This window comes from Varanus komodoensis, unplaced genomic scaffold (assembly GCF_004798865.1).
Source record: "Varanus komodoensis strain SLA01 unplaced genomic scaffold, ASM479886v1 scaffold60, whole genome shotgun sequence".
Lineage (NCBI taxonomy): Eukaryota > Metazoa > Chordata > Lepidosauria > Squamata > Varanidae > Varanus > Varanus komodoensis.
This window is the reverse complement of record NW_025336223.1, coordinates 1,689,633-1,699,039: the sequence shown is the minus strand read 5'-3', so window position 1 is coordinate 1,699,039 and position 9,407 is coordinate 1,689,633.

Sequence of the window (9,407 nt, the reverse complement as noted above, 5' to 3'; positions counted from 1 at the left end):
ACTAAATCTGGATTCAGTCAGCAACAATACATTTCATATATGGAGGCATCTGGTATGTAGTGAACAGACAGTGTAGCTGATTGAAGTGGCTTGTATAACAATATGTGTTCCTTATAAAAGCACAAAATCTACACTGTCTGTGGACTAATACCTCGTGATAATTCCAGATAAAGAATCATGTGGTATTTCATGTGTGCACTGGCAGAACACGGTACAACACCTAGAGACTCATGTGCTGTTTCACAAAAGTGTCAGATTTACACCATTTGCACATTAAAAGCTAGTAATGATTTCCAGATATATGGAGACATGTGCTATGCATTTGTGCATGCATGTAGCACAGCCTGCTGAAATTTTATTGATTGATTGATTTCTAACCTGCCTTATTAGCCACATGGCTCCCTGCAATTTATGTTTGAGGATACTGTAACACACAGTTACTTACACAGGAACCAGATCGCATGACCACAGTGCATTAAATCGTTAAAATCTCTTGTGGATGCACAAAAGGATGCCTGGAATTCTGCAAGTTCTGCTCCACGAAAGATGCTTTCGCAACTGAGCTGGTTGATCTGAAGTTACCTTGTTCAGCACAGATGCGTGATAAAAAAAAGTATCACGTTTAAACAATGCCTTCAATTTTCTGCCTGATGCCTGTGAACCTGTGCAATATTATGGAAGGCTAATAAAGGTTTATTATTTTAAAACTTTATGCATATGCACATGTTTCTTATGTCAGATTTCTGAAATTGCAATTGTTTGATAGCTCAGTGTTATCCTGATAGGTTTAATAATTTTATGATCCATACTTACATCATCTGGTTTATATATTTAAGTTGCTATTTATTATACTGTGCTCAAATAGAGAAAATCATTCAGGTATGCATATGCATATGTAAGCATAACATGATCATTATGTAGTAGTTCATCACTGTTGTAATGAACAGTGTTGGTGCTTTTCTGAGAACAGCTTTTCTGATAGCTGTTCTACCTATCACAAGTATTGGATATGCAGAGTCATATCTGTATTCTAGGACCAGCAGATTCAAAGCAGGAAATACATCACTCCTGGGCTTAGAATTGCTTGTTAAGCACTTTTTTATGATCAGTTAATGGATTTATTACATACCCCTCTTATAACATCATTTTTCCCCACTGCTGTTGGCAGGTAAAAGCAGTGGATCCACCTTCCATTTTCTGGGATGCTTCACTCATAGAAAAGCTAATGTACCAGGCAAGATAATTTAGAGGTCTGATGAAACTAAACATTTTTTCACCCAAATCTGGTATTCCCTTTTTCCTTGGTTAATGGAAAGTCCTCTAACTCTGGCATCATTAAAATCTATGCCTTGTGGGCCTGAATTCTATAATTATTTAAACAGGAAATATTTGCAGTGTTCTCACAGTTTGTAAGAGCATATGATAGATAACTTATAGTGTCACTAACTTCTGCAACCTCTTTTCTTTTTTTCACTAGTTTTTTACGTTTAAGATCGTAATTTTAGAAATTCACATTTTCTATTAAAATAATCCTATAATTATGCATGGATGTTATCATTATCTCTGGGAATGTTTCATAATCAGTTAATGCACTTATAATAACAATGCGCATTTGCAAGTGGGACCTGTAGCAAACAGTTATAGTGTGGATTTTCCATTCTGTTCTTCCTCCTTCATGTTTTTTTCCATCCCACTTCCCACAACCATGTCCACATCTGGTGACCACTCAGCATGTTCAATTCTCATTGGGCTGTTTCTCCCCCTAATGATTTTCTGTCCTTTTCAAACCTCAACAAATAAACAAATATACTTTAGAACTTTGTTAAATTTCCTGGTATTCCTGCTGGCTCCCACCCCACTACACTCATGCCTGAATTCATTCCTCAAAAATAGAGAGAATGATATAGAGGCAGTTCCTGGGATATGAATGAGTTCCATTATTCTTAGTTGTCTCTGCATCACATATGTGGGCGCTGCGCGCATGTGTGGGGCTGTTTTCGGGAAGATTCCAAAGCTGACCAGTACTTGGTGGGAGGCCGGCCCATAGACATGCCCAGCATGAAGGCGGGGCTTCCGCCAAGATCTCAGTTCTTCTTTGACCACCCTCTTGAGCACATTGGGAAATTCCTCCTCCACATACCTCACAAAGTAGTTTGTCTCTTGATTACTTCTCAGAATCCTGTATTACTGGGGTCTTCTCACCATTTATCTTCTCACTAGAAGCAGAAAGAGAGAAAAAGAGAGAGAGAGAGAGAGAAGAAAAATAATATAATTATTTTGCCACCTTCTTCCCCTTACTTTGCTTTCATTGAATAGACAAAATTTATTTATTTTATTTATTTAAAACATTTCTATGCCACCCCATTTGCAAAGAGCCTCGGGGAGGCTTACAAAACAAACTATACTCACAATTAACCTTAAAAACCCGGAGACATCTCAGCACAATATAAAACCCCATAAATAAATAACAGTTAACAATTAAAATAACTTTTACATAAAAAGGTCTTGGCCTGGCGCCGAAAAACAAATTACGATGGCACTCAAAGCCCCATTCTGCAATTTCATAGCATTTCCTTCCTCCTACAGATGGCCACTCGCTAAGGCTTTTTTGTCCGGGAGAAGTTCATGTCATTGATTTCTGCTTCCATTGCCAGGCTTTCACCAAGCAAGCGAGAAAACACCAGGCAGACCACCTAAAAGCCAAATTCTGGAGTCGTGCCCCCTCTGCAGATGACATCCAACCACCCACTTCAGGTGTTCTATTTAATATGGATGAAAACTACCCCGCCCGTCAAAAGTACCAAAGATGGGGAAGCCCCAAAACGTGGATAAAAAGAGTAAGGCTCCAGAATTGCTCACCCTTACTAAAGAGAAGGAGAGTAGTAAACATACTCAGAAACGCTTGGACATTCCTCTTATTACTGGCCTCCTGTGTACTGAAGACATGATGCTGGCACAGGATCTAAGCCAACCTTCTGCCCCAACACCAAAACCAATACAAGAGCCTCAATCCCTGCCTCTGAAAAGTATTTTGGTCTCAGAAGGTGACATTCGTGATCCACCACCAGCAGTAATACTACGTCCAGACCTGGTCTTAGTACAGAGACAGGTCTCTCCTGTACCTTCTATTCCAAGTGTTTTCCTCCACAATGAGAAACCCAGACCCTGCTACTACTCTCAGTCTGCAGCCTCTGACAAAGACTGCAGAACCCATCGAACACCCCCTCCACGTCATGGGGACTTTGATATGGACTACTATAGAGAGCACTGGGGCTGAGTCAGCTCCCAGCATGGAGGACCTCACTGGAGCACAACTGGATCTGATTGATCCTCTTCCCAGCCCAGTCCCAGTTTTGCTGTTTTGCCTTCTAGACTTCCTACAGATTCTAGACAAATCGCTCTATCCCGTGACAGACCTTCTCACACTAGCTTGCCTAGCCATCACTCAGACTTAATCAAGCATACTCATTTTAAACATGGACATTATATATCCGTTTCAGCTACATCCTCTCCAGACTGATGCTTTGACATACCTCCTGATACACTAATACGGACATGCAATTTTTCCTATGCTTTGCAAGACTCCAGTCTCTTTTCTGCTCAAATCCTCCATATGGCACATCGCCTCGGACTCAATCTTAGGCAAGAGTCTAGCAGGGCAAAAGACCCAGTTTTTGAGGCAGTCTATGCCAAAGGAGGTATCTTATATTATCTTATATGAGGTGGTATTAGCTGGATTGGTTACTATTCCACTTTTACCCATACTCCTTGATGCAGTGTGCCATGAGGGGAAATCTCCAGCACCAGTGGCTCCTCCACCTCGTTGACTCGAAAATATGTATCAAGTCCAAGAGAAAGATGCCGAATTTGTTTCAACATCCTTGATTCAATTCTGTTATCATCAAGTATTCTCAAAGCCACTCTAGAAAAGAACATTCCTCCCCATCCGACAAGGAAGACAGACACTTCTGTGTCCCCTTCCATCAAGATGGTGAATTATCAAGCCACCATGGAGAGATATCAACTAATGCTGTGGGATAGAGTAGTATCCCTTTGCTCATTTCTTCCTTTTTTTTAGTTTAGTAGCAAAGTCATGCCCCTCAGGACCCCATGGACATTCCTCCAGGCTTTTCTGTCTTACACCATCCCTCAGAGTCTGCCCAAGCCCACACCCACTGCCCCAGTGACTCTATCTAGCCACTTTATCCTCTGCCATCCCCTTCTCCTTTTGCTGTCAATTATTCCCAGCATTCTGGGTCTTCTCCAGTGAGTTGTTCCTTCTCATTAGGTGGCCCAAGTATTTGAGTTTCATCTTCAGTATCTGGCCTTCTTTTGGTGCTGTCCATGGGTTTTCATGGCAAGGATCCTGGAGTGACTTGCCATTTCCTTCTCCAGTGGATCACCTTTTGTCAGAGATCTCTGCTATGACCTGTCCATTTTGGGTGCTCCTGCACGGCATAGCTCATAGCGTCATTGCACTATGCAAGCCCCTTTGCCATGGCAAGGTAGTGATCCATGAAGCCGCATCTTTTGCTAATGATGCCCAAAACTTGGCCAACAAAACTAAAAATGAGGCTACTCATCTGGCCAGACAGGAAATCCATACAGACAGGAAATCTAAAACCAGGCGAAATGCAGAACCTGAAATATGGCAGGGTGATAGGTCTTTGTTGCTTGGCTTGGCTTCAGTCCTCTGGGCTCTGTCGAAGCAAAGACCTGAAGGTATGCCATTTGATGGGGCAGGCCCATTTATAAAACTACCAATGATCACATGGACTCTGTCCAAAAGGCAAGAAGCACCACCTGTCACATGGGTCTCAATCAGACACCACCTTCGAGATCTTGCACATCTTGTAAGTGGCACAGACCTTCCTACCCATACCAGCCACAGCCTACTGCTACCAATTCTGCACACCATCTTGCTACTACACAGACTAGGCATCAGGATCCCTTGTCTTGGATCTGCCAAGTCTGGAGACGTTAAGAGGACTCTAGGAGGACTCTAAGAGAACTCCTTTTATAGCCTGTTCACTCCTCCTTTGCATTTTAACCATCACCTCCAGCCTCACATTAAGCCCTTTTTCCACTCTTGGGCTATGATCACCTTGGATTTGTGGGTACTTTATATAATTCTCCACAGAAACCATATTGAGTTTGAAACACTCCCATGTTTTACTATCATGAAAAGGACTCCCTCCTCCACACCCCTTCCTGAGGAAATTTCCTCCGTATTTCAGAAGAAAGCCATAGAACATGCACCTCCCAAGACTCCTGGCTTTTACTCCAGGTATTTTACAGTTCCTAAAAAAGATGGATACCATCCAATTCTTGATTTAAGGGCCCTCAACTGATACATTAACCTAAACATTTTAGAATAGTTTCTCTCCATGTCATTCTGTCACTACTCCACAAAGGTGTTTGCTTCATGTCCGTAGACCTTAAAGATGCTTATTTTCGCATATCGATTGAGGAGTCCCACAGGCATTTCCTCTGCCTTCAGGGGAATGTTGAACTCTTCCCATTCACTGCCCTCCCCTCCAGCCTGGCAACTGCTGCCTGTGTATTCACAAACTGCATGGCCGTTGTTTGTGCCTACGTACATCTCAGTGGGGTCCATGCATCTCCCTATCTATACAACTGGCTTATAGTAGCTCCATCCAGAGAAGCCTCTTTACAAGCCATTCACTTCACATGTTCTCTATTTGAACAACTCAGTCTCTACATTAATCTGATTAAATCTTGCCTTTCTCCTACACAGTTGATCCACTTCATCACAGCTCAACTCGATTCCACCTCTGCGAATGCCTTTTTATCCCAGGGCAGACTATCTACTTTGACCAAAGAGGTCACTTCCCTTTTCAATACTCATTCAGTGACCACCATGATCATCCAGTGACCACCATGATGATCCAGCATGTCCTCAGCCTAATCTCTTCATCAGTTCCAGTCGTCCCTCTGACTCGATTACTTATGAGACTGTTCCAGCTCTGGTTTCTAACAGTGATACCAGGATACCTCATTCCACCAGATTGTACATCCCTTGTCAAATTCACACCTCCCTCATTGGTGCATAGACAAGACCAACACCTCCACTGGGGTACCATTTGCCCCACAAGACTCTCATCTCATCATTACCACAGACACCTCCCTTCTCGGTTGGGGAGCCCACTGTGGTTATCCAGATGCGAAGGAGTCTACATGAGGCCTCACATCACATCAACTTTTTAATGCTCCTGGCTGTGAAGAAAGCCCTTGTTGCCTTCCAAGCCATCATCCTGTACCTTCACATTATGGACAACACCACAGGGGTTGCCTGTATATACAGACAGGGCAGGGCCAGGTCAAGCTGCCTCACTTCTCTTGCCACCAAGATCTGGCATTGGTGTACCAACATACCACACTGGTCACCATTCACATTGCAGGCACCAGCAGAGCCTCCACCCTCTGTTATGAGGAGGAACTTCACCCTTCTGTTATTTAGCTTCTGTGGGGCCAGTGGGGTGTCCCCTGAATGGACCTATTTGTCGTGCCTGATGCCTCAGCAGAGGCGGTACCTCACGAGGAAGAGTCAAACGCCCAAAGAGAGAATCAGACATCAGAACAGGAGGATTTATACTTGAGGCCCTGTGGCCAAGTGACCCTTCCACAACCTGGCTTGGGAGTAGCTGAACAGATAAACACCCCTCATCCTGACCCTTTACCCCTTGGGCCTCTGTCCGACCATGAGGGCCCCAAGGGAAAAGACACTACAAGTTCTGCCCATGAAGAGCACGGGCAGGATACCCCCCTTCCTCCTGACGCTGAGTCTCCTGAACTAGACACAGAAGACGCAGGAGGCGGGATAGACTTGTCTCGGTGACTCTTAAGCCGATTGGAACAAAAGGAAGCTTTGTCCCACCTCAGGGGGTAAAGGTGGGACAAAGAAAGCTAATCCCACATGGTTCCCTGAGGGACGTCATTAAGAAGGTAGCAACTAACTTGTAAAGGTCATTACAGTAGAGCTTATTCGTAGCATCGTAAATCTTGTAGAAAAGTAGCAATAAAAGACTTTAGTTTTATTGCTGGCTTAAGTGTGGGTCATTTTACAACTGTGAGATGACATCTCACAACACTATTTGCTACAATGCTGCAACCACTTCTGTTTGAGATAGGCACCCAATCATTGGGGGATGCTTTTCTCCTGTCCTGGAATGGGAACCCATTTTACCTCTTCCCTCTGTTTCCCCTAATTCCAAAGGTCCTCACAAAGATCTCTCAAAATCACACGGACTCTATCCTTATAACACCCTGATGACCCAGACACAGTGGTTGTCCCACCTACTAGACCTTTCCAGTGGGACCTTAATTCGTCTTCCAGTCCATCCCAATCTTCTCTCTCAAGACCGGGAACATGAACACTGTCAGGCTCACTGCATGGAGAATCCACCCATGTCCCCATCACTAATGGACCTTCCCCTCGACTTGTGGCACATTTTAGATGCCTCCTTCAATCTGTAAACCCTAACCCTAAAACCAGCCCTTGTACCAGAGGACTGGAGAACGGCCAATGCAACACCAATTTTTAGAAAGGGATTTGGGGGGTAATTACAAGCCACCTAGCTTAACATCTATTCTGGGTAAACTGTTTGAAAGCATTATTAAAGACAGACTCCGTAACCACATAGAATGGAGATGTTTTCTCCCTCTTCTATAACATTCAAACCTGGGGACATCCCATCAAGCTAACTGCTGGGAGGTTTAGGAGAGACATAAGGAAGTACTTCTTCACACAGTGTATAGGTAAACTGTGGAATTTGCTGCCACAGAGAGTGGGATTGGACAGCTTCATAGAGAAGACTATTAATGGCTACTAGTCTTGCAGGTTGTATGTTATCTTCTTCATCAGACAAAGTTGTTGAAGAGCTTGGGCAGGAGGAAGTCTTGCATGCATTCTGTTTGCTGGATTCTGTGAGCAGCTGGTTTGCCACTGTGTGTATGGAGTGCTGGACTAGATGGGCCTTTGGCCTAAACCAGCACAGCTTTTCTTATGTTCTTATATAGATACAGCACCCATAATTTCATTAGGGCAATGTATGTATTTTCTTAATAAATGAAAAGAATACAGATGGAGAAAAGTATATATGTAGAAGAAATCACCCACAGAATCTGTGGCTGGCCAATGATTTTATTAAGATCATCCACACTATCACAACATTAAAAGCAAATTTTTGAATTCTACAGGCTCTTATCAGACTGGAGTAGGATGAATGGGAGAGAAAAATGAAAGCCATGAATGTTGAAGCCACAACATTTGTGTTTAGTCACAAAATTGGATGTTGGAAGAGATAGCAAATTTAATTAGATTAGCAATTATATACAGGAAACATCACTTCAAAATACAGTGTAAGTCCAATTTTCATGGTTCAACAATATCATTGACATACTATTACATATTGTTTTTACTTAATATGTTGTATTAGTATTGTTGGGTTAATTTCTCGTAAACCACCCAGAGTCTATTGGAATGGTATATAACGAACCATTCTACATGCACTGGGGGAGGAGAGGCCAGAGGGGTGTAAGTGGTTTCAAGACTTTGAAAAATCCTCAGCACCGTGTCTTCTGCTTCCAGTTTGTCCACCAAAGAAACATCTGGGCTTATACTACTTTCCCTAACCATGTTAGGCACTGCTCCCTAGAATATGGAGGGGCCCTAAACAAGGTAAGCAACCCCAAGGTTGTGGATCTGGGAGCCCCATAGGTGTCCCAGGCAGAAATAGCCAGTGAAGAGCCAGTGTGCTGTAGTGGTTAAGAGTGTGGGACTGGGACTCAGATGATCTGGGTTCTAGTCCCCGCTCAGTCATGGAGCCAACTGGGTGACTCTGGGCCAGTCACAGACTCTCAGCCCAACCTACCCCACAGGGTTGTTGTTGTGGGGATAAGATGGAGGAGGAGATGTAAGCTGTCTTGAGCCCTTTGCAGGAAAAAGGCAGGATATAAATCCAAAAACAAACAAACAAACTTGAGCTCACAGTGTGATGACCTGCTCTGCCATTCACTCTCACAGTGAATGCTGCACTGCATTCTCTACCAGGGAGTGAAGCTCTGTCTGAGCATACAAGACAGCAAAGTGATCCGGGCAAGATGAGGGAAGGTACTACTGCGCAGGTGAGCTGCAGAAACACCCAGGCAGGAAGAGCTGCTCCTGGTGCTACCATCACTACAGGAAATCAGACAAGTAACCGTGGCCTACTCAATTGTCTCCCACCCCAGCCTTGGCCAGTGTTGATCTATTCCACCGTGCATTGTATTGGCCACAGGCCAGCAGCGGGGAACAGCAGAAGAGTGGTGAAACCAGCACAGTTGGCCATGAGATGCCAAGTCGGGCAAGGTTTACTTCCCCTCCCCATCTCCTGTTAGAGGACAAA